General features: G+C 37.9%; 1 protein-coding gene and 1 pseudogene across 5 annotated transcripts in view; one reads left to right on the forward strand and one right to left on the reverse strand.

The window, feature by feature from the left end:
• The window catches only part of LOC309645229 (SCAN domain-containing protein 3 pseudogene), a 203,951-nt pseudogene extending 183,725 nt beyond the window's left edge, over positions 1-20,226 (reverse strand). Inside the window, exon 1 of the transcript XR_014268803.1 lies at positions 355-20,226. The product of XR_014268803.1 is annotated as an SCAN domain-containing protein 3 pseudogene (transcript). The remainder of the gene's footprint in view (positions 1-354) is intronic.
• EPS15 (epidermal growth factor receptor pathway substrate 15) overlaps positions 1-20,246 on the forward strand; it is a 157,149-nt gene that overhangs the window by 69,527 nt on the left and 67,376 nt on the right. The window lies entirely within an intron of this gene.

Genomic DNA, 20,246 nt, shown 5'->3' on the forward strand with positions numbered 1-20,246 from the left:
GTGTACCTTATTAAATCTAAGGCAAATAGAAAGCCCAGAGATAAACCCATGCATATATGGTCACCTAATTTATGACGCAGGAAGCAAGAACATACAATGGAGAAAAGACAGCCTCTTCAGTAAATGGTGCTGGGAAAACTGGACAGCTACATGTAAAAGAATGAAATTAGAACACTCCCTAACACCATACACAAAAATAAACTCCAAATGGATTAAAGACCTAAATGTAAGACCAGGCACTATAAAACTCATAGAGGAAAACAGGAAAAACTCTCTGACATAAACCACAGCAAGATCTTTTTTGACCCACCTCTTAGAGTAATGAAAATAAAAATGAAAATAAACAAATGGGACCTAATGAAACTTAAAAGCTTTTGCACAGCAAAGGAAACCATAAACAAGATGAAAAGACAACCCTCAGAATGGGAGAAAATATTTGCAAACGAAGCAACAGACAAAGGATTAATTTCTGATATATACAAACAGCTCATGGAGCTCAATATCAAAGAAACAAACAATACAATTAAAAAATGGGCAGAAGACCTAAATAGGCATTTCACCAAAGAAGACATACAGATGGCCAAGAGGCACATGAAAAGATGCTTAACATCACTAATTATTAGAGAAATGCAAATAAAAACTACAATGAGGTATCACCTCACACTAGTCAGAATGGCCATTATCAAAAAATCTAGAAACAATAAATGCTGGAAAGGGTGTGGAGAAAAGGGAACCCTCCTGCACTGTTGGTAGGAATGTAAATTGATACAATCACTGTGGAGAACAGTACGGAGGTTCCTTAAAAAACTAAACATAGAACTACCATATGACCCAGCAATCCCACTACTGGGCATATACCCTGAGAAAACCATAATTCAAAAAGAGTCATGTACCAAAATGTTCATTGTAGCACAGTTTACAATAGCCAGGACATGGAAACAACCTAAATGTCCATTGGCAGATGAATGGATAAAGAAGATGTGGCACATGTATACAATGGAATATTACTCAGCCATAAAAAGGAACAAAATTGAGTTATTTGTAATGAGGTGGATGGACCTAGAGTCTGTCATACAGAGTGAAGTAAGTCAGAAAGAGAAAAACAAATACTGTATGCTAACACACATATATGGAATCTAAAAAAAAAAAAACGGGTTCTGAAGAACTTACCGGCAGTACAGGAATAAAGATGAAGACATAGAGAATGTACTTAAGGACACGGGGAGGGGGAAGGGTAAGCTGGGACGAAGTGAGAGAGTGGCATGGACATGGACATATATACACTACTAAATGTAAAATAGATAGCTAGTGGGAAGCAGCCACATAGCACAGGGAGATAGCTCGGTTCATTGTGACCACCTAGAGGTGTAGGATAGGGAGGGTAGCAGGGAGACACAAGAGGGAGGAGATATGGGAATATATGTATATGTATGGCTGATTCACTTTGTTATAAAGCACAAACTAACACACCATTGTAAAGCAGTTATACTCCAATAATGTGTTTAAAAAAAAATAATAAATCTAAGGCAACCTTTAACTGCAGGATGCACTATTATGTAGCACTGAAAAAAGAAGAAAACACTGCCAAATAAACAATGGCATTCCAACAACTATAAGGTGCTATTTGATTTTGGACAGTGAAATAGGTATCAATATATCTTGGAATGAATGAAGTACAGTTTTCTTCTTTTTTTGAAGTTTTTTAAAAATTTATTTTATTTTTGTTGAAGTATAGTTGATTTACAATGTTGCGTTAGTTTCAGGTGTACAGCAGAGTGGGTCAGTTGTACATATATATACCTATTCTTTTTCAGATTCTTTTCGCTTATAGGTTATTATAAAATATTGAGTGTAGTTCCCTGTGCTATATAGTAGGTGCTTGTTGGTTATCTATTTTATATAGAGTAGTGTGTATATGTTAGTCCCAAACTCCTAATTTGCCCCTCCCTTTCCCCTGAAATACAGTTTTCCTCCAACTTCAGACATTTGAATAACAATAGGAAAAAATTATTATTTAATACATTGTATGGAAGGAATGTTAAATGCAGACACCATGCCAAGAGCTTTCATAACTTGTTATCTCATTTGATCCTCACAAAAACCTTGTAACTTGAGATAGATATTACTGTTCTGTTTTATAGGTACGGAGTTAAGATGCTTAGAGAGGTTATTTTACCCAAAGTCATACAAACCTGTAAGCAATAGAACTAATACCTGATCGCAGGACTGCTTGATTTGGAGTTGGATTTTCTTTCTTATACTCACATACTGTGTAGAAACAGACTTGAATACAATTAGATTTGAATCTAAATACAGCAGGTCCTATTGGTATTCCCTTGTTCCCTAGAAACTTTTTATAGTAATACTCATTGTAAAAATGACCTCCTAAAATTACTTTTTAAAAAGTGAGACCATTTTTCCATCTACAGGGCATTGGATTTAAATATCATTTTACTTACACAAACATTTTTTTTTTAACCTTTTTTTAACCTTCACAATACTTTAAAGCAGATAATGGCTGATACTTTATTTTGTTGATGATATTGAGACATAAGGGGATTAAATGATTTAGCTGGGTTATATGGCAAGAACTTGGGAAAGATCTTTCCTCATCCATGAAACTACATTGAGATTATTGTAGAGAAACTTAATTATGATTTTTTTTCAGTTGCAAGAAAGAACTCAACCCAGACTAAGAGTGAATTTATTTACTTGTGAAACTAAGACCTCCTAGAGGTAGGGACGGCTTAAAGCATAGCTTCGTACTGGGGCTCAAATGATATAATCAGTTCTCTTGCTCTCTCCATTTCTTGTTTCCACTTCCACTGCATGGTTCCATTCTCAGATAGGCTTTCCTGTTATGTTGTCAAGGGGGTTATTGCACATCTGAGTCTCATGTACCTATTATTTCAGATTTAGTGGAGTTACTCTCTTGTGGCGGTTCCTGAACAAATCCTAAGATTCAATCTGATTGGACTGGTTTAGGGTCCTACCTACTGAAACAGTCAGTGGCCAAGGCTGTATTGTTTGCTGATTTGTCATGAGCTCTGTCCTGGGCTGCGGGGTCGGGGTGGGGGCGGCTAGTTTGCCACCGAGACCACATGGAAGAGGGGGTATCCCCACATGAAAATTCTGCCAGGAGGAATGAATTCTGAGAGTAAATGTCTATAGAAAGCAGTATAGCTTCAAATCCACAGTAATTTCAGTGATCGCCCTTAGTATCATCTGCCAATTTGAACAGTATGTCTTGACATTCTGTAACCTTAGTCTGGGCACCTTTTTAAACGGGATTGTTCAGTTTTGACTTATCTGCCTTCTACTGAATTCTACCAAATTCTATTTCCAGATCAAAAATTGGCCTTTGCCTATTACATAAAGCTTTTAGTATTGAAATCAGAAAACAAACGAATGAAAACAAACCCTTGGAGATTACATAATCCAATTTCTTTTTTACTCATGGGGGAAAAAAATCAAAGTCATACAGCAGGTCAGCAAAAGTGCTGGCTAGCACCCAAACCTGGTTGTATAGTTCTAGTTCTACATTTTTTTCTATTATATAAGACAGCTTTTCATTAAGATTTAGAACATTTTTACTTTGGTTTGAAAAAAATGTAAACATTTGATTACTCAGTCTATAATGGTGTATAGACTTCATTTCATATGGTCTATAAACGGCCCATTAGCATTTTTGCTTGACTTATGAGAAATGTGCATTTAATAATAGCTAGATTTGGGGCTTCCCTGGTGGCGCAGTGGTTGAGAATCTGCCTGCCAATGCAGGGGACATGGGTTCGAGCCCTGGTCTGGGAAGATCCCACATGCTGTGGAGCACCTAGGCCCGTGAGCCACAATTACTGAGCTTGCGCGTCTGGAGCCTGTGCTCTGCAACAAGAGAGACCTCGATAGTGAGAGGCCTGCGCACCGCGATGAAGAGTGGCCCCCGCTTGCCGCAACTAGAGAAAGCCTTCGCACAGAAACAAAGACCCAACACAGCCAAAAATAAATAAATAAATAAATTAATAAAAAAAAAATAGTAGCTAGATTTGAAAATACTTGTCATCTGTGCCTCTCAAGCCTATGAAAATAGACACATACCCCAGTATTCTAGGGCTTGCTTGATTTCAACAGTAGTTATTTTACTTATGAAATGTTTTTGTAATGAGTTTTAATAGGAAGTAGAGCATCGTACATAAAATGTTCTTGCCGATACAAACATTTGTAATACAGTAAGTCCCCTACATACGAACCTTCAAGTTGCGAACTTTCAAAGATGTGAACATGTGTTCACATGTCCAGTCACATAAGTTAGTTCACGTGTCTGGCGTACATTGACACGTGTGCGCATCCTCTACAAGTGGTTGTGCTTCTGTGTACTTTACAGTACTTACAGAGTACAATAGTACAGTGTCTTTATTTCAAGCCCAGGATGTCTGGAAGCAAGTGTAAAAGCAGCAGTGATGTAGCTGGTACTGCCAACAGCCCCTGTATGCCAGCTGTTGTACTGTACTACTGTACTTTTCAAGGTACTGTACTGTAAGATTAAAAATGTTTTCTTTACTTTTTGTGGTTTTTTTTATTTTTTATGTATTATTTGTGTGAAAAGTATTATAAACTTGTTACAGTACAGTACTATATAGCCGATTGTGTTAGTTGGGTACCTAGGCTAACTTTGTTGGTCTTACGAATAAATTGGACTTATGAATGTGCTCTCGGATTGGAACTTGTTCGTATGTAAGGGACTTACTGTATTAGTTACGTTTTGATAAACTGAGCTTTCAGTAACTTCTAGTTACCATAATGTTAAGTTGTACTAGTGGCAGTCTTATATAGTGAATTACAGCTAAACACATAAAAAAAAATCTAATATTTTGTGACTGTCTTATTAAGAAAATCATAGTGCTTCAAAACCTTACTAAGTTTTAAATTGTAGTCACATTTTATAAATGTGTAATATGTTTATACTTGACACTTGTGAAAATATTTTCCCTAGGCTTTTATTTTAGGTGAGATCTACAGTGTAGGCAAACTTCCATCATCTGTCAACTTCAGTAATGTCATAATAAGGCTCATCTACCCATGCTAAAATTATGGTTGTTAAAATTCAGTTTTGTAAATGGTTGTATTAAGTCACTACCACCAAGTCTTTAACACATTACATTATAAACCTTGACTTTTGTTACTGTGAATGACTATTTTTTCTGTGCAATGGTACTACTCTTTAGCCTTTAAATCTTTTATTAATATATCAGGCAGTGACGTGTATAACTACAAAATAGGAAAAAAGAATTTAAACAGATTTTGTTTGTGGCTTTTACTAAATTGTCATCTGGCAGAAGATTAGCTCCTTCTTATTTCTTTGGTTTTCAAATGAAGATATTTAATTTTAGTCCAGGGATCAAACCTGCAAATAAATAAATGACGTACATAATATGGTACTGTAATGAGAATGTAATGAATATGGTGCTTTACAAGATTTGCTTTTTCCCCCTCAGTGATGGTTATAATACACACTCATAAAAATTTGGAAAACACGGAAAAGCATAATGAAAAAAGGAATGTTTATTTTGTTTTATTTATTTATTTACTTTTGGCTGCGTTGGGTCTTCGTTACTGCACGCGGGCTTTCTCTAGCTGCGGCAAGCAGGGGCTACTCTTTGTTGTGGTGTGTGGGCTCTAAGCTCACAGGCTTCAGTAGTTGTGACGTGTGGGTTTAGTAGTTGTGGCTCACGGGCTCTAGAGCACAGGCTCAATAGTTGTGGTGCACGGGCTTAGTTGCTCCATGGCATGTGGGCTCTTCCCGGACCAGGGCTGGAACCCATGTCCCCCGCATTGGCAGGCGGATTCTTAACCACTGTGCCACCAGGGAAGCCCCAAGAATGTTTCTTAGAATAATAATTTGTTCTGAGTGTTGAAAATCAATGGAGATATAAAAAACTATATATAACCTCAAGAGTTGGTTGGGTAAAGAATGTTCTTTGTTATCAGTCAGAAAATGAGATGTTGTTTTCTTCCCTAGTTCACCAAATTGTTTCTAGTTGAAAATATAGGACATTGGGAGCTTGAGGCAGGATGACTTTCTGTCGTTTGTTTCTTTAAGTTTTTTATATGATTCCTTCAACATTTGCTATATAGGGATTTAATTATATAAATCAGATTAAATTAGTATATTTTTAACTTAAGGGAAAACAATGGTTATAAAATAATCTTATCAAATACCTGGATCTCTCACCTGAGCTGAACACCTATATTTTTCATTGCCCAACTAGTGTTTTCATCTGAATGTTCAGTAGGACCTGACTTCCTAATTTTCCCCTGACCACTATCCTTGTCTCTTTTATTTCCCTTTCTCAGTGACATCACCATTTATTGTCACTCAAGCTAGAAACCTGAGATTTTTCTTCTCATTTTTCTTCTTCTATTTTTGAGATGTTTCTTGAAATCATTCCTACCTCCTCACCTCCTTTGCCTGATCAACTCCTCCTCATCCTTCAGATCTCACCTTAGATGTTATTTCCTCTGGAAACCTTCCCCTTCCCAACCCCCATACCTATCAAATCTTATTTAAGAGCCTATCTTACATAGTTTTAAAATTTACACTTGTCATAGCATAATTGTCTGTTTTATTTGGATATCTCACTAGACTATGTACTTCTTAATCATAGGGACTATTTGCTTGCTCACTGTTAATCCCTACTGCTTAGCTTATGTAATAGATACAATATATACAGCTTATATAATAGATATATAGAGAAAATAATTTGTTCAGTATTGTTGAAATCTGTCCTGTCCTTTCTGCTTTTTCTGTCTAGTTTTAGCCCTTACCTCAGTTCACTTTTCTGAGTATGGCGTAAAATCTCTTCCTTCGCGGTGCTCTCTTGGCATCCTGACCATTCTTCTGTCTTAGCTACTTCCCACAATAAAGTAGGATCATCTCCCACTATGATACTGTAAAGCAGCAGTCCCCAGCCTTTTTGGCACCAGGGACCGGTTTTGTGGAAGACAGTTTTTCCACGGACCCAGGGTGGGGGGTTAGGGGGGATGGTTTCGGAATGATTCAAGTGCATTACATTTATTGTGTACTTTATTTCTATTATTATTACATTGCAATATATAAGGAAATAATTATACAACTCAACATAATGCAGAATCAGTGGGATCCCTGAGCTTGTTTTCCTGCAACTAGATGGCCCCATCTGGGGGTGACGGGAGACAGTGACACCCGAAGTGTGTTGCTTTTGTCCAGTCTACTCCGTAGTCTCGTTTTGGCTGCTGTCAATGCAGAAAACCCTGCTTCACAAAGATAGGGTGTTGGAAATGGAAGCAGCCTTTTCAGTGCTTTTTGTGGCAATCTCAGGATATTCCGCCTTAGCTTTCATCCAGAACATATGGAGATTTGAGGTTGTCTCAAACATACTTTTAAGGCCAATGTCATTTGCGATCTCAACCAGTTGATCCTCTTTTAGCACGGACAAATTCGATTCACCTGACTTATTCACAAATGGGTCGCAGATCCATTCCTTCCCAGTTTGGGGGTCTTTTGTGGTTGGGAAGTAATGCTCAAAGTCTTTTGAAAGCTGAGATAGGTGATCATGCACCAGCTGGGAGAAAGAAGGCCCTGGCTCAGTCTCTTTCAAAATCTCTGCCAATGTTTGAAACATGTCAAAAATCCCAGTGTTCACTCGTCGCCCCCATAATTCCAGTTTGGCTTTGAATGCAGCCACTTTTTCTGCCAACTTGAACACAGTTGTCGTTCTCCCCTGAAGTGACAGATTGAGTTCATTGAGCAGGTTGAATATGTCACACAAGTAAGCAAGTTTTGCGACCCATTCTGTGGCACTGAAATGTGCTTCCAGTGGTGACTGTTTTTCTAAAAGAAATCTCTGGAGCAGCTCTCTTAACTCAAAAGCTCTGGCCAGTGATCTACCTTTAGAAAGCCATCTCACTTCTGTGTATAAGAGAAGACGTGTGTGCTCTGCGTCCATCTCCTTGCAGAGCTGTGCGAACAAACGTGAGTTAAGGGCGTGTACCTTACTTTGGTTGATAATTTTAATGATATCCTGCAAAACATTGTTAAGCTCAGGTGACATTTTTCCGCTACCCAGCGTTTCTCTATGGATGACAGAGTGCGTAGACTCACATTCAGAAACGACCTCTTTGACCCGAGTAGTGAAACCAGAAGGCCGTCCAGTCATGGCAGCTGCTCCGCCCATGCAGATACCGACACAGAATGACCCATTCAGTTTTCCTGATATGTAATCATTCAAAGACTTGAATAGTTCTGCAGCTGTAGTGTTGGTTGGCAACAAAAGTGCACATAACATATCCTCATGCACATCCTCCTGAAAAATATATCGCACAAAAACAAGCATTGTTGCCTTGTTGTCAACATTGGGAGACTTGTCAATCTGGACTGTGTACCACGGTGACTCATTAATCCTCTCTAACAATTGTGCCTTAATATCCTCTGCTGTTTCATCAATTTGTCTAGTTAGGGTGCTAGCCGAAAGAGGAACATGTGCCACCTTTTGAACTGCAGCCTCTCCTAAAAGTTCATGACAAATGTCCCCAGCAGCAGGCAGGATCAACTCTTCACCAGTAGTAAAGGGCTTCTTAGCTTTAGCCATGCGGTTAGCCACTAAGAACGATGCTGTCAGTGCAGACACATTTGATGACGTGGTGACCTTCAATAATTGCTTCTGTTTTTCATGTTCACATTTTTTCCTTTTGAAAAACTCCAAAGGCTTGTTTTTTAATGCAGGGCGCTTGGTCTCCACGTGGCAAAGCAGTTTTGAAGGTTTCATGGCTGCGTTGGATAACCGGTCTCCACATATTATACAAAGCGGGCTTGGAGAATGTCAATCACCTGTTGCAATGAACCCGTAATTTAAGTAGGATTCTTGGTGTTTTCTTTTAAATACAGTTTTCTTTTTGTTGGTAGTCTTAGAGTTTTCTGCTGTTTCATCATTGGGTCTGTCCCCCTTTTCAAAGAAGCTCTCTAGTGACATTTGTTTTTTACTCATTTTGGCTAGGGTTAGCTTGTGGGCTTACCACAACTGTGACCGAGACAAGTGTGCAGTGCGGGGAAGGAGGTGCAGATGGAAGTGGTAAATAAAATAATGGGTGGGCCACGCGCAGACTAAAACAAGTGTCGGATTCTGACTTAAAGCCTGCTACCACGTGCAGCTGTACAATTGAAGTACATCAACTCACTTGCCACTATAAAACCTGCCACCACATGCAGCTTAATTGTCACTTGCCACTCACTGATAGGGTTTTGATATGAATCTGCAAGCAGTTGATTTATTATGGTCTCTGTGCAGTCAGACCTCTCTGCTAATGATAATCTGTATTTGCAGCCGCTCCCCAGTGCTAGCATCACCGCCTCAGCTCCACCTCAGATCATCAGGCATTAGATTCTCATAAGGAGCACACAACCTAGATCCTTCGCATGCGCAGTTCACAGTAGGGTTCGCGCTCCTATGAGAACCTAATACAGCCGCTGATCTGACAGGAGGTGGAGCTCAGGCGGTAATGCAAGCGATGGGGAGCAGCTGGAAATACAGATGAAGCTTCGCTGGCTTGCCCGCCACTCACCTCCTGTTGTGCGGCCTGTTTCCTAACAGGCTACAGACCGGTACCAGTCCGTGGCCTGGGGGTTGGGGACCCTTGCGGCGAAGCTCCTAGAACAGATACCATGTGTTTGCTCTTGTACTCTCTCTCAGTGTTCCACATAGTGCTCTAATCGACCATTTCAGTTTCATTCCTCTTCTCTAGCCATATGGTGGGTGGGCTTATTACCTCTCAGCTCAACGTGCCACCAGTTTTTATTCTTCTGTGCCTCTGATCCTACTCTTCCCCTTTGCCTGAGCACACCTTTTACCTTGTAAAGTTTTATTCCTGCTTTAAGGCCCAGCTTAAGTATCATCTCCTTTGTCAAACCTTCCCTGAAACCTTGATTGCTAGTTCCTCTTTCCTTTCTACTTACAGAGTCTTTATTCCTTTATAATAGTACTCACCACATTTTAGTGTGATCTTTTTTTTTTTCTTTTTTAGTCTTTTGGCTGCATTAGGTCTTTGTTACTGCCCATGGGCTTTCTCTAGTTGTGGCAAGCAGGGGCTACTCTTCGTTGCAGGGTGGGGGCTCCTCATTGCAGTGGCTTCTCTAGCTGCGGAGCATGGGCTGTTGGCACGAGGGCTTCAGTAGTTGCAGCACATGGGCTCAGTAGTTGCGGGAAGAGGGCCCTAGACCACAGGGTCAGTAGATGTGGTGCACGGGCTTAGTTGCTCCACAGCATGTGGGATCTTCCCAGACCAGGGATCGAACCGTGTCCCCTGCATTGACAGGTGGATTCTTAACTACTGTGCCACCAGGGAAGTCCTGATCTTTTTTTTTAATGTGTCTTTTTTTTTGTTTTAATTTGAACTCCTTCAGGACAGGGTCTCTGTCTTATTCATTTGGATATGTCTAGAAATTAATGCACACAGTGCCTGACACCACAAAATTTCAGTACAGGTTAGTTGGTTGAATGAATAAATCAAAGTTTGTTATAAATATTAGAATATTTCCCAGACTTAATTCCTGCAAAGTTTATGGCAGACTAGAAACCATCACTAAATGTTGAAATAAAGCAAATGATCTTCTGAATAATAGCTTATTTTGAAGACTATAGAAGAAGATTTTGTAGGCAAGAGGATTTTTAATCCTTACAGGGACCTGAAGGTTAATGGACTGATTTTTCGTATTTTGCCAACCTGTTCTTGTGTCAGGGATTTCCTTTGAGAATCTGATAAAGGCTATTAGACTCTGCCTCCAGAAAAAAAGAACATGTTTATCCATGTACACCATTTTGCATTTATTTCAGGAGTTCCTAGACCCTTAAAAACTATCCATGGACCAATTTTTAAGAACCCTTGTTCTGAAAGTAAAGTGGCTCAAATAGAGAAGTTCGTGGCAGTGAAAAGGCAAAACATACCAAGAAATTGCTTCAGTCTCTTAGATAGTGTGGTGGTGGTGGATTATGCTGAGGCAGGAGTTAATATTTATTTGTCTTCTACCAGCTTCTACTTCCTTCCTGTCTTCTGTCCTGTTAGCAAGAACATCAGGAAGTAAAAGCTACATCCTGTCAGGCCAGTTTGTTATCCTGGTCTTGGGCCAGTAAACAGGATAGATGATTACAATGATAGTTATTTGGCATTGTGCTATTCCTGCTTTATATAAATTCTCTTATTCAATTCTGGCAACACGGCTGAAGGGTAAGCAGTTTTATTCTGATTTTTCAGATGAGGAATGGACAAGTTTTCTAAGAAGTTTTCCTTGATAGCCACTTCAGCTCAGAGAACACTCAATATCCTTCTCTCCGAACACTTACAATACTGAATTGTATTTCTTTCCCCAGTAGTCTCTGAGCTCTGTGTGATAGTACCAACTGTCTCTTAAAATTTCTGATTAGGCAATACAGTGTAGTAGTATTTCAGAGCATGGGTGTTGTAACCAGATTGCCTGGTTTGATTCCTGACGTGACTTAGACAAGTTACTTAACTGTCTGTGCCTCAGTTTCTTCATCTGTAAAATAGAAATATGAATAATCCCATGTAAAATGCCTAGTACAGTTCCTGGAACATGGTAAATTCTCAATGCATGTTAGTAATCATCATCATCATCCCCAACACCTAGCTCAGCACTTAGAGCACAGCATTCACTGAAAGGTGCTCAGCAGACATTGGTTGGAATAGCTGAATGAGCACTCTCTTCCCTAGTTGGAGACTGGAACTGTGTAGCTGGGCAGCCAGAATCTGGGTTCCTAAATATATAGATCTCTACCTCAATCGTATATAAGAACTGATTTTTTAAAAACTATTTCAGGCAATGTTAGCATATGGTTTGAATTTTTTTTTAATTATGTTTTTGGTTTAGTTTAGTTCAAATACTGTGAGAAAACATTAGCTCTGGAGAGAGCATTGCTTATACTGTCGAATCTGGAATTCTTTTGCTTATAAAATCCAACATGATCTGTTTCTGGCCCTGTGGTACTGATACTAGAAGGTCTCAATTGTGACTGCCTCAGCAATGGCGTTACTGATTGAGTAATCGAAGCTCTACATTGTAGTATGCGTTTGTTTTTGGTAGTAAGGAGGCACCTTAATTCGTTTTCACATAAAGTACATGGCTCATCATTTAAAACCTCTGCTTAGGGAGACTTCCCTTATTTGAAACCCTCCTTGCTCAAGTCTGAGTCTGTGCTAATACAGCAGCCACTAGCCACATGTGGCTGTTGAGCACTTGAAATATGGCTAATCCAAATTAAGATGTGCTATTAGTATAAAATATACTGGATTTCAAAAGAAGAATGTAAATATTTTGGATATCTTAGATTAAATAAAACATATTAAAATAAATTTCACTTGTTTCTTTTTAATATATAGCTATTTGATCATTTTAGATTACATGTCTGTCATATTTCTCTTGGACCACTCTGATCTGAATCAGTTGTTTTCTATAAAAATTACGTTTTTTTTGCTTGTATTATTTTGTGGCAGTGGTAGCTTATTAAGGGACACTTACCTCTTTTAAGAGAGCAATACTTTTTAGAATGTGTTTCAGTTTGTCTTTGGGAAACAAAAATATCTACCAAGAAATTTCAGCTCCTGAAGGATTTAGGAGTCAGTCTCTACCAACATACTTAAGTCCTAACTGCCATCACTCTGGATGCTTGATTACAACTTTCCAAAAAGCCAGTAAATGTTCTACTTTTATACTAGTAAATTGTGTGATGATGATGATGATGATGATAGCTGACATTTACTAAGCACTTATTGTGTGGTAGGAATTGTGCCGAAGTATTTCTAGATATAATATAAATTAGTCATCCCTATCAACTTTATTATCCCTTTTATTTAAATTACGAAAACCAAGTTCTAGTCTTACATTTCTTTTCTTAGAGTTTTTTCATCTCATTTTGTCCGCTAGATAAGTAGAATAAATTAATTATTTGGGGTTTGCAAAATAAACTTTCATTTCTCCTTTTAAAAAGTGAAATATCTAATTTTGGATTCTGCCACTGACATGGCAGTGGTCATGTGAGCCACACCCCAAAGTTTGTGTTTTCTCCTGATTCCAGTTAGGCTTTCAACAGTTTATGCCCATGAATATATTCGGACTTTTTTTTTTGAAACTAAAGCTCATTTAAAAAGCCAGCCTCTTAGAACTAGGAAGTTTAGTTTTTCCCATAGGACCGAATGCACTTAAACTTTTATAGCAATTATCTTTTTTTTCTTTAAAGTCTTTATTGAATTTGTTACAATATTTTTAAAAATTAATTAATTAATTTATTTTTGGCTGCGTTGAGTCTTCATTGCTGTGCACAGGCTTTCTCTAGTTGTGGCAAGCGGGGGCTGCTCTTTGTTGCGGTGCTCAGGCTCTAGGCGCACGGGCTTCAGTAGTTGTGGCACACAGGCTTAGTTGCTCTGCGGCATGTGGAATCTTCCCAGACCAGGGATTGAACCTGTGTCCCCTGCATTGGCAGGCGGATTCTTAACCACTGCGCCACCAGGGAAGTCCCTATAGCAGTTATCTTAACAGTTTTATAATTAATGGCTATGTTTGTTTTCCCAGCAAGCTGTAAGTAGGGGCCCTGGTTTAATCTTTTTTGGCATGTAGTAGATACTCAATAGCTGTTTGTTGAAAGAATGAAATAATATATAGTTATATAATGATTATATATTTAAGGCAAAGAGAAATTAAAAACTTAAGGTACAAATCAATGTCTTTACTCTCAAACTTTAACTTAAGTTTTTATCAACTAAATATGAATTCTTAGAGTGAAAGACCATCTAACTTTCAGACTGGTTTGAATTACATGCCAGAATTTTCTTATCAACTGTCTGTAGTTGTTACTCTAATCTAGCTCAAGACTTCTGACAGTTCCCAAGATAAGCAGAGTCAGAGTGTTCTATTGCCTTTCTAGCAATTGTCATCAGCTTTCTCAGTAATAAGAGCCTCTGCTTCCTCTCTTCCCCCACAGAGCAGAAGCCAGCAGAGAAAGAAGAGCTATGTTGTTAAATAATGCCATTCAGAGTTCAAAAAAGCACAGCTCAGAAATCTTTAGGGATTCCCATTGCCAGTGAATTAAAAGTCTGTGTGTCTTTACCCAGTACTGAAGTTCTTTTATAATCTTACCCTGCTCTACCATTCCAGCTTTATTTACCACACATAAACCCTCCATCTTAGATAAATTAGTCTGCTGTCTAGAATTTTCTCACCTCTGTGCTTTCTTTTTTATTAATTTTTTCACTGTGGTAAAATATACGTAGCATAAAGTTGACCATTTTAGCCATTTTTAAGCATACAGATCAGTGGCGTAGGTGTATTTACGTTGTTACACAGCTGTCAGCACTGTTCATCTACAGAATTTTATCATCCCAAACTGAATGATTTAATTGGACTTGATATCAACTTAACTTCGATGGTATACAAAATCCTACTTCTGTAAATTCTGTCCCTTCCACTTTATGTTGTTGATGTCATAAATTACATCTTTATACATCATATATCCACTAACATAGCTTTATAATTATTTTTTATGCATTTGTCTTTTAAATCTTACAGAAAATATAAAGGGGAGTTGTAAAGCAAAATTACAATAGTACTAGTTTTTGGTTTTGTCCATGTATCTACCTTTACTGGAGATCTTTATACCTTCGTATGGCTTCAAGTTACTGTCTAGTAGCCTCCTTTCATTTCAATCTGAAGGACTCCCTTTAGCATCTCTTATAGCACAAGTCTAATGGTAATGAAATCCTCAGCTTTTGTTTATCTGGGAATATCTTAATTTCTCCCTCATTTTTGAAGGACAGTTTTTCCAGATAGAGTATTTTCAGTTGGCAGTTTCTTTTTTATTTCAGCATTTTAAATATGTCATCCCACTGCCTTCCAGCCTTCAAGGTTTCTGCTGAGAAATCCAATGATAACCTTATTTTTGATCCCATGTACATGAAAAGTGTTTCCTTTCTTATTGCTTTCAAAATTCTGTCTTTGTCTTTCAACAATTTGATTATAATTGTCTCAGTGTGAGTTTCTTTGGGTTTTCCTGCTTGGCGTTCGTTGAGCTTCTTGGGTTGTAGACGTGTGTATTTCATCAAATTTGGGAAGTTTTCTTCTTGGTTTACCTCTTAGTCTGCCATTGTGCTGACATCCTTTTTGCTTTCTTGCATAAGCTCTCCCTTGCATGTGAAATGCCATTTTTCTACCCAACATTGATTCTTTCCTTCAAGGCTTAACTGAAGTCTCACCTTAACTGAGTCTTCAAGGTTCTCTGTCACAAAGCATTCCCAGGCTGGAATAATTTCTTTTGAAATACCATATGATAAATATACCACTTACTGTCTGCACAGCTTATTTTTGCAATTCCATAATCCTGCCTTCACTGACACCAAGGAAGCCTTTTTAGACCCTCTCCAGAGTCAGGTACCCATCTTCTGTGTTCCCACAGCACCTTGTACTTACCTGTTGTAGCACCCAGTACCCTTCATTGCAGTTATCTTTTTATGTTCTCCTGCCCAACCCCTCACATACACTTAATGGAAAGTGTCTGTCTCATTGTTTTTTTGTATCACTAAAGTACAGCACAGTGACAGGTATGTAGTAGAATTCAGTATTTGTTTGTTAAATCAATACTTAGGTTTTAAAGTTGCATAGGGATATATTGGGTACCGTTGTGTATTCTCGTTTTTACTCCTCACAACAATCTTTGTGTATGATATGTAAAGTAGATATTACCTTCAATTTACTTTAAGGAATTAGCTCACACAGTTGTGGAGCTGGCAAGTCTAAAATCTCTAGAACAGGATGATAAGCTGGAGACTCAGGTAAAAGTTCATGTTGCAGCTCAAGTCTGAAGACAGTTTGGAAAAAGAATTGCCTCTTCCTTGGGGAAGTCTCAGTTTTTTTCTCTTAAGGCCTTAAACTATTGGGTAAGACCCACCACACTATGGAGGGTATCTACTTTACTCAAAGTCTGCTGATTTAAATGTTAATTTTATCTTTAAAAATACCTCTATAGCAACATCCAGACTGGTGTTTGACCAAATATTTGGGTACCATGGCCTAGCCAAGTTAGTACATAAAATTGGCCTAGCCAAGTTAGTACATAAAATTAACCATCACAGAGGGTGATAGCCAGGGCTTAAGCCCTTCCAAATTCTCTGTCTCCTGCCTTTCACCTCTGCTTCTTTGTATGAAAATTTTATTGTTCTTTAGACAGAGACAGCAAATGCCAACAACATCTAGACCTACATTTGCCCATCTTCATCATTTCACAGGAATGATTTTTCTTAAGAATGAATGAAATAATCCATGTAAAGTTCTTATCACATAACACCTATCATGTAGTAAATACTTAATAAGTTCTAGTTTCAATAATTGTTATTGTTAGTAGTAGTAGTAGTAGATATGGTAGTGGTAATAGTGGTTTTCCATTAATTCCAAATAAAGGCATCCTTGATAAAGATTTTAACCACCTTGGCTTTGATCTTGGGCCCAATATTGAGGTAATTCCTGTTATTATGAGGTGGGAAGCTGTGACTGGTTAAGCTTTGGTGAGGAGCTAATCCCTGGCCAGTTATTACTCAGAGAGTTTGAGTCTGTAAAAAGATGGCATTTTCTACTTGAACTATATGGGTAGAAAGATAATAGGGAGAGAGGAGCAGTCTCCTAAAAGAAAGATTGCTGAGTACTAGGAGAAGGGAGGCTCAACCAGAACAAATAGCTGTTGCTACAGTGATTTAACAAAGATGACCTGTGATGAAACCAGTATTTGAATTCTGGACTATATTTTACTCCAAGTCTTCTGCTTTGAAAGTCATAAAATAAGTTTCTAAAAGTAGACAGCAATTATTTTGATTATTAAGACAAGATCAATGTTTTATAAACTGTCTTGTACCCCATAATTCCTTTTAACAAATTTAAAAATTACTCCATCAATATTATTTAAAATTCTAAGTAGTATTAATATTATGAGTAAAACAAAACCATAGCATAGGCTCAAAGCCTGCTTTTTTCTTAATTACTTGATATCTTGTACATTTCACCTTACAAATCTTAAGATGGTAGAGATATTGGCATCTGCAGAGTGAAAAATAATAATCAGAGTCAGAAAAACCGTTTCATGGTAGAGCCAGATTAGAATCCTGGTCTCCAGTCTTGTGAGTGGCTTTTGCCTACTTCATAGTAGGTTTATGCAGTTACCAACTTTAGGCTTCTGAAAGCTTAGCTTGGGCTTTGCATTTCTTCCTGGTTCAGATACTAGGTTCCGTGGAATCAGAGCAGTCAACTTTTGGAACACCAGGGAGCTCTTTCTGTGGCCTTTCTTTATAGCTTTGGTATTTGTGGATTCCTCAGGATGTGCTATCATCTTGGGAGTGAATAGGGCCAGAGAGATAGTCTAAAATGGAGGGTGTGTAGGATCATTTCCCTTTTTTAGAAGTTACTAAGGTGAAGGGAATCGCTTTTCCTGATGTCCAAGATAAGTGGCAAAATGCTCACACACCTGAAGTATATGAAGTAAATGCTCACACACTTGAAGTAAATGCTCACACACTTGAAGTATATGTCTGTCTTATCCACATATATTGGTGGGCTCCTTAGGAAACTGCATCTAAATGTCTTTTTATTGTGGCACAGAATCTTGAAAAGAATTACAATTTTAAATTACTAATGTTAAACAGAATGCTTGGATATTCTTGTATTGACTATGTGTCCATCACCTTTAGAAAAATATACTTGTTTGAAAGAGAGGAGAATGTAAAGAACATGGTCAACCATCGTTAGTGTACCTGAATGTGTGTTTAGATATTTTTACTTGCCTGAAATGAGAAGGATAGCTATAGAGGTTAAGTGTCTATGGAATACCACAGTATAATTTGGTATCTCTGAAATTATAATCTAAATTAATGAGAAAATTATTTGATTTTCAGTCTGGTTTATAGGACAGATTTTCATTAATAATGTTTTGTATAGAAAGTAATATAACTGATCATTTTATTATTTTTAAAGTTTTCTGTTTAGTACTTATGTTATACTACTTGGTTTTGGTAATAAAAGGACTTATTAGACCAGAATTTTACTAGATAAAAGTGGATTGAAAGTTAAATTTAATTGATCTCAGACTAAGAGAAATTAATCCCTAATGATTCACATATTTTATTTAGTTGAGAATGGTCTTCAGGATGTTTGACATCACCACTGCTCCGCACCCCTGCCACACCCAAAATTATGAAGAGATGTTTGTACTTTCTAAGCTTCCTCCATTTTAGCCAAACATAGACTGTTTGCTGGTTAGAGCTGAGTGTCCTTTGTAATCTGTTTTCTTTTTTCACTAAGTGAGCTTCCTTCTTTTGCTCTCCCATTCTTGTGTCTTGGCTGTGTTAAGTCAGCTCACGGCCTTCTTGCAGCCCTGTTTTCCTGCATGCGCACTTTATCTTCTGAGCAGACACAGTGACAGCAGTTAACAGGGGAGCAAGAAAGGACTGAATACAAACATGCACATTAGTGTGTGCAGTTTTGGTCTGTGATACCATGTTGCGTCTTCTGTTTTTGTCATTATCTACTGTCAGAAAGGAGGAGCTGAGCTGATATTGACCTAGTGTGGAATGCCTGAGGATTTGGGATGAAGGGAGGAGGCTGGTGTTTCATGTGACTCATCCTTGACCTGCTGCGGCAGGACTGAAAGCACTCTCCTGCTCCCATAAGGAGGAAGGAAAAGATTTCCAAGATTGCACTTGCAGAATCTGTGGAGCATATTTAGATGTTTATTCCTGTGTTTTTCTAGTGTTCAATTTTATCTAATTTTATAAGGGTTGGAAGTGGGGAATGAGCTTTGCTTAATAAGTAGATTGAGGTATGGGAGTAACGGGCTGCAACAATGACTCACATGGTAAGAGAATGTTTAAAATCTCCACTGACATCTTGACCCACATTTTGCCCCATCTGACGAACGGTTAGTGAGCTCCTTGGCCATCTCAAGTATTTAAAAGTAACAGTATACAAATAGCTTTATTATTATGCTTTTTTTCCTCCCATATAAATCTTAAGAGCATTGCACCTGCATATCCGAAACAGTTGATTTTTGTCTACATTTAAAATCTCACCTCAAAAAAGGTGAGAAATATAAATGTAGCATGTAGTTGTCCCTTAAGTATCTCCTTTGGTGTAATTTTCTCACTTTACTTTATGCCTCAGCTTAATGGAGGCTGAGCCTCTGTTTGGGTTATGTCTGGGATGAAACTGAAATATAGTCATGAAGCTCTAAGAAGAAACTCTGCAGTACTAATCTGGAGGACTTATTGAATGGCATCCTCCCTTCTTATTGCCGCCTTTTACCTTTCCCCCACCCCAAAAATGTATTGCTGCAGAAATCCATGGCTTTTTCCTCTCATTTTGTGGAAAAAGAAAGTGAAAGGAGTCGGGGTGGGGTGGGTAGATTTCAGTACAGACGGGCATTTAAATTTATTATGTCAAAAAAAAATAGCTCTGTTTTGTAATTCTGAATCTAAGGTTGCTTAAGATTCACTCTTTAGGAATCCAGCTCTGATGGAAGCATATGACTTTAGATAATGATGTTTCAAACTAAAAGTGGATCCTAACATGTTTGACCTGAAGAGTAGAAAGAGATAAATGCTAATGTGATTCTTTTTTTACTTAGTGTACATTGTCTTATATATTTGATCAATTGGTATTTATGGGTGGTCCTAAAATAGCTTTTGAGCAGATGTGGTATTTAATAGAGCAAATGGCCTGTGTATTGACAGTCTTTTTCTATTTTCTCTGTTGTTTCATTCTAAAATTGGTGCACACAAGTGAGATTTAAGAGGAAATTAACACTTCAGTAAATGTCCTTTTCCCTAATATTGTTGACTGTTTCTATTAGCCATTTTCATTTTATTTGACAGTGATACTTAAGGGTTAAGCTTCAGAGCTGATGCAACTCCTCCTTTTTTTCACCAGCAATTTTCATTGGGCAGCATTTCCATAGCAACAGTGAGATCAGTGAAACCTGAGTGTTTCATTGATTATTTTTCTCCTCTTCCTTTTTTAATCTATTCTCTCTTCACCACATTTTAGTGAGAAAGCGATTTTTTTTTTTTACAAACAGAGCTTATATTGATTTCTGTTGCATAAATAATTAAAAGAGGGTAGAAAAATCTGCCCTTCATTTAAAAATTGAATGTTTCACTATGTATTTAAAAAACGA

Source organism: Balaenoptera physalus, assembly GCF_965194825.1.
Source record: "Balaenoptera physalus genome assembly, chromosome: 1".
In the NCBI taxonomy this organism is placed as follows: domain Eukaryota; kingdom Metazoa; phylum Chordata; class Mammalia; order Artiodactyla; family Balaenopteridae; genus Balaenoptera; species Balaenoptera physalus.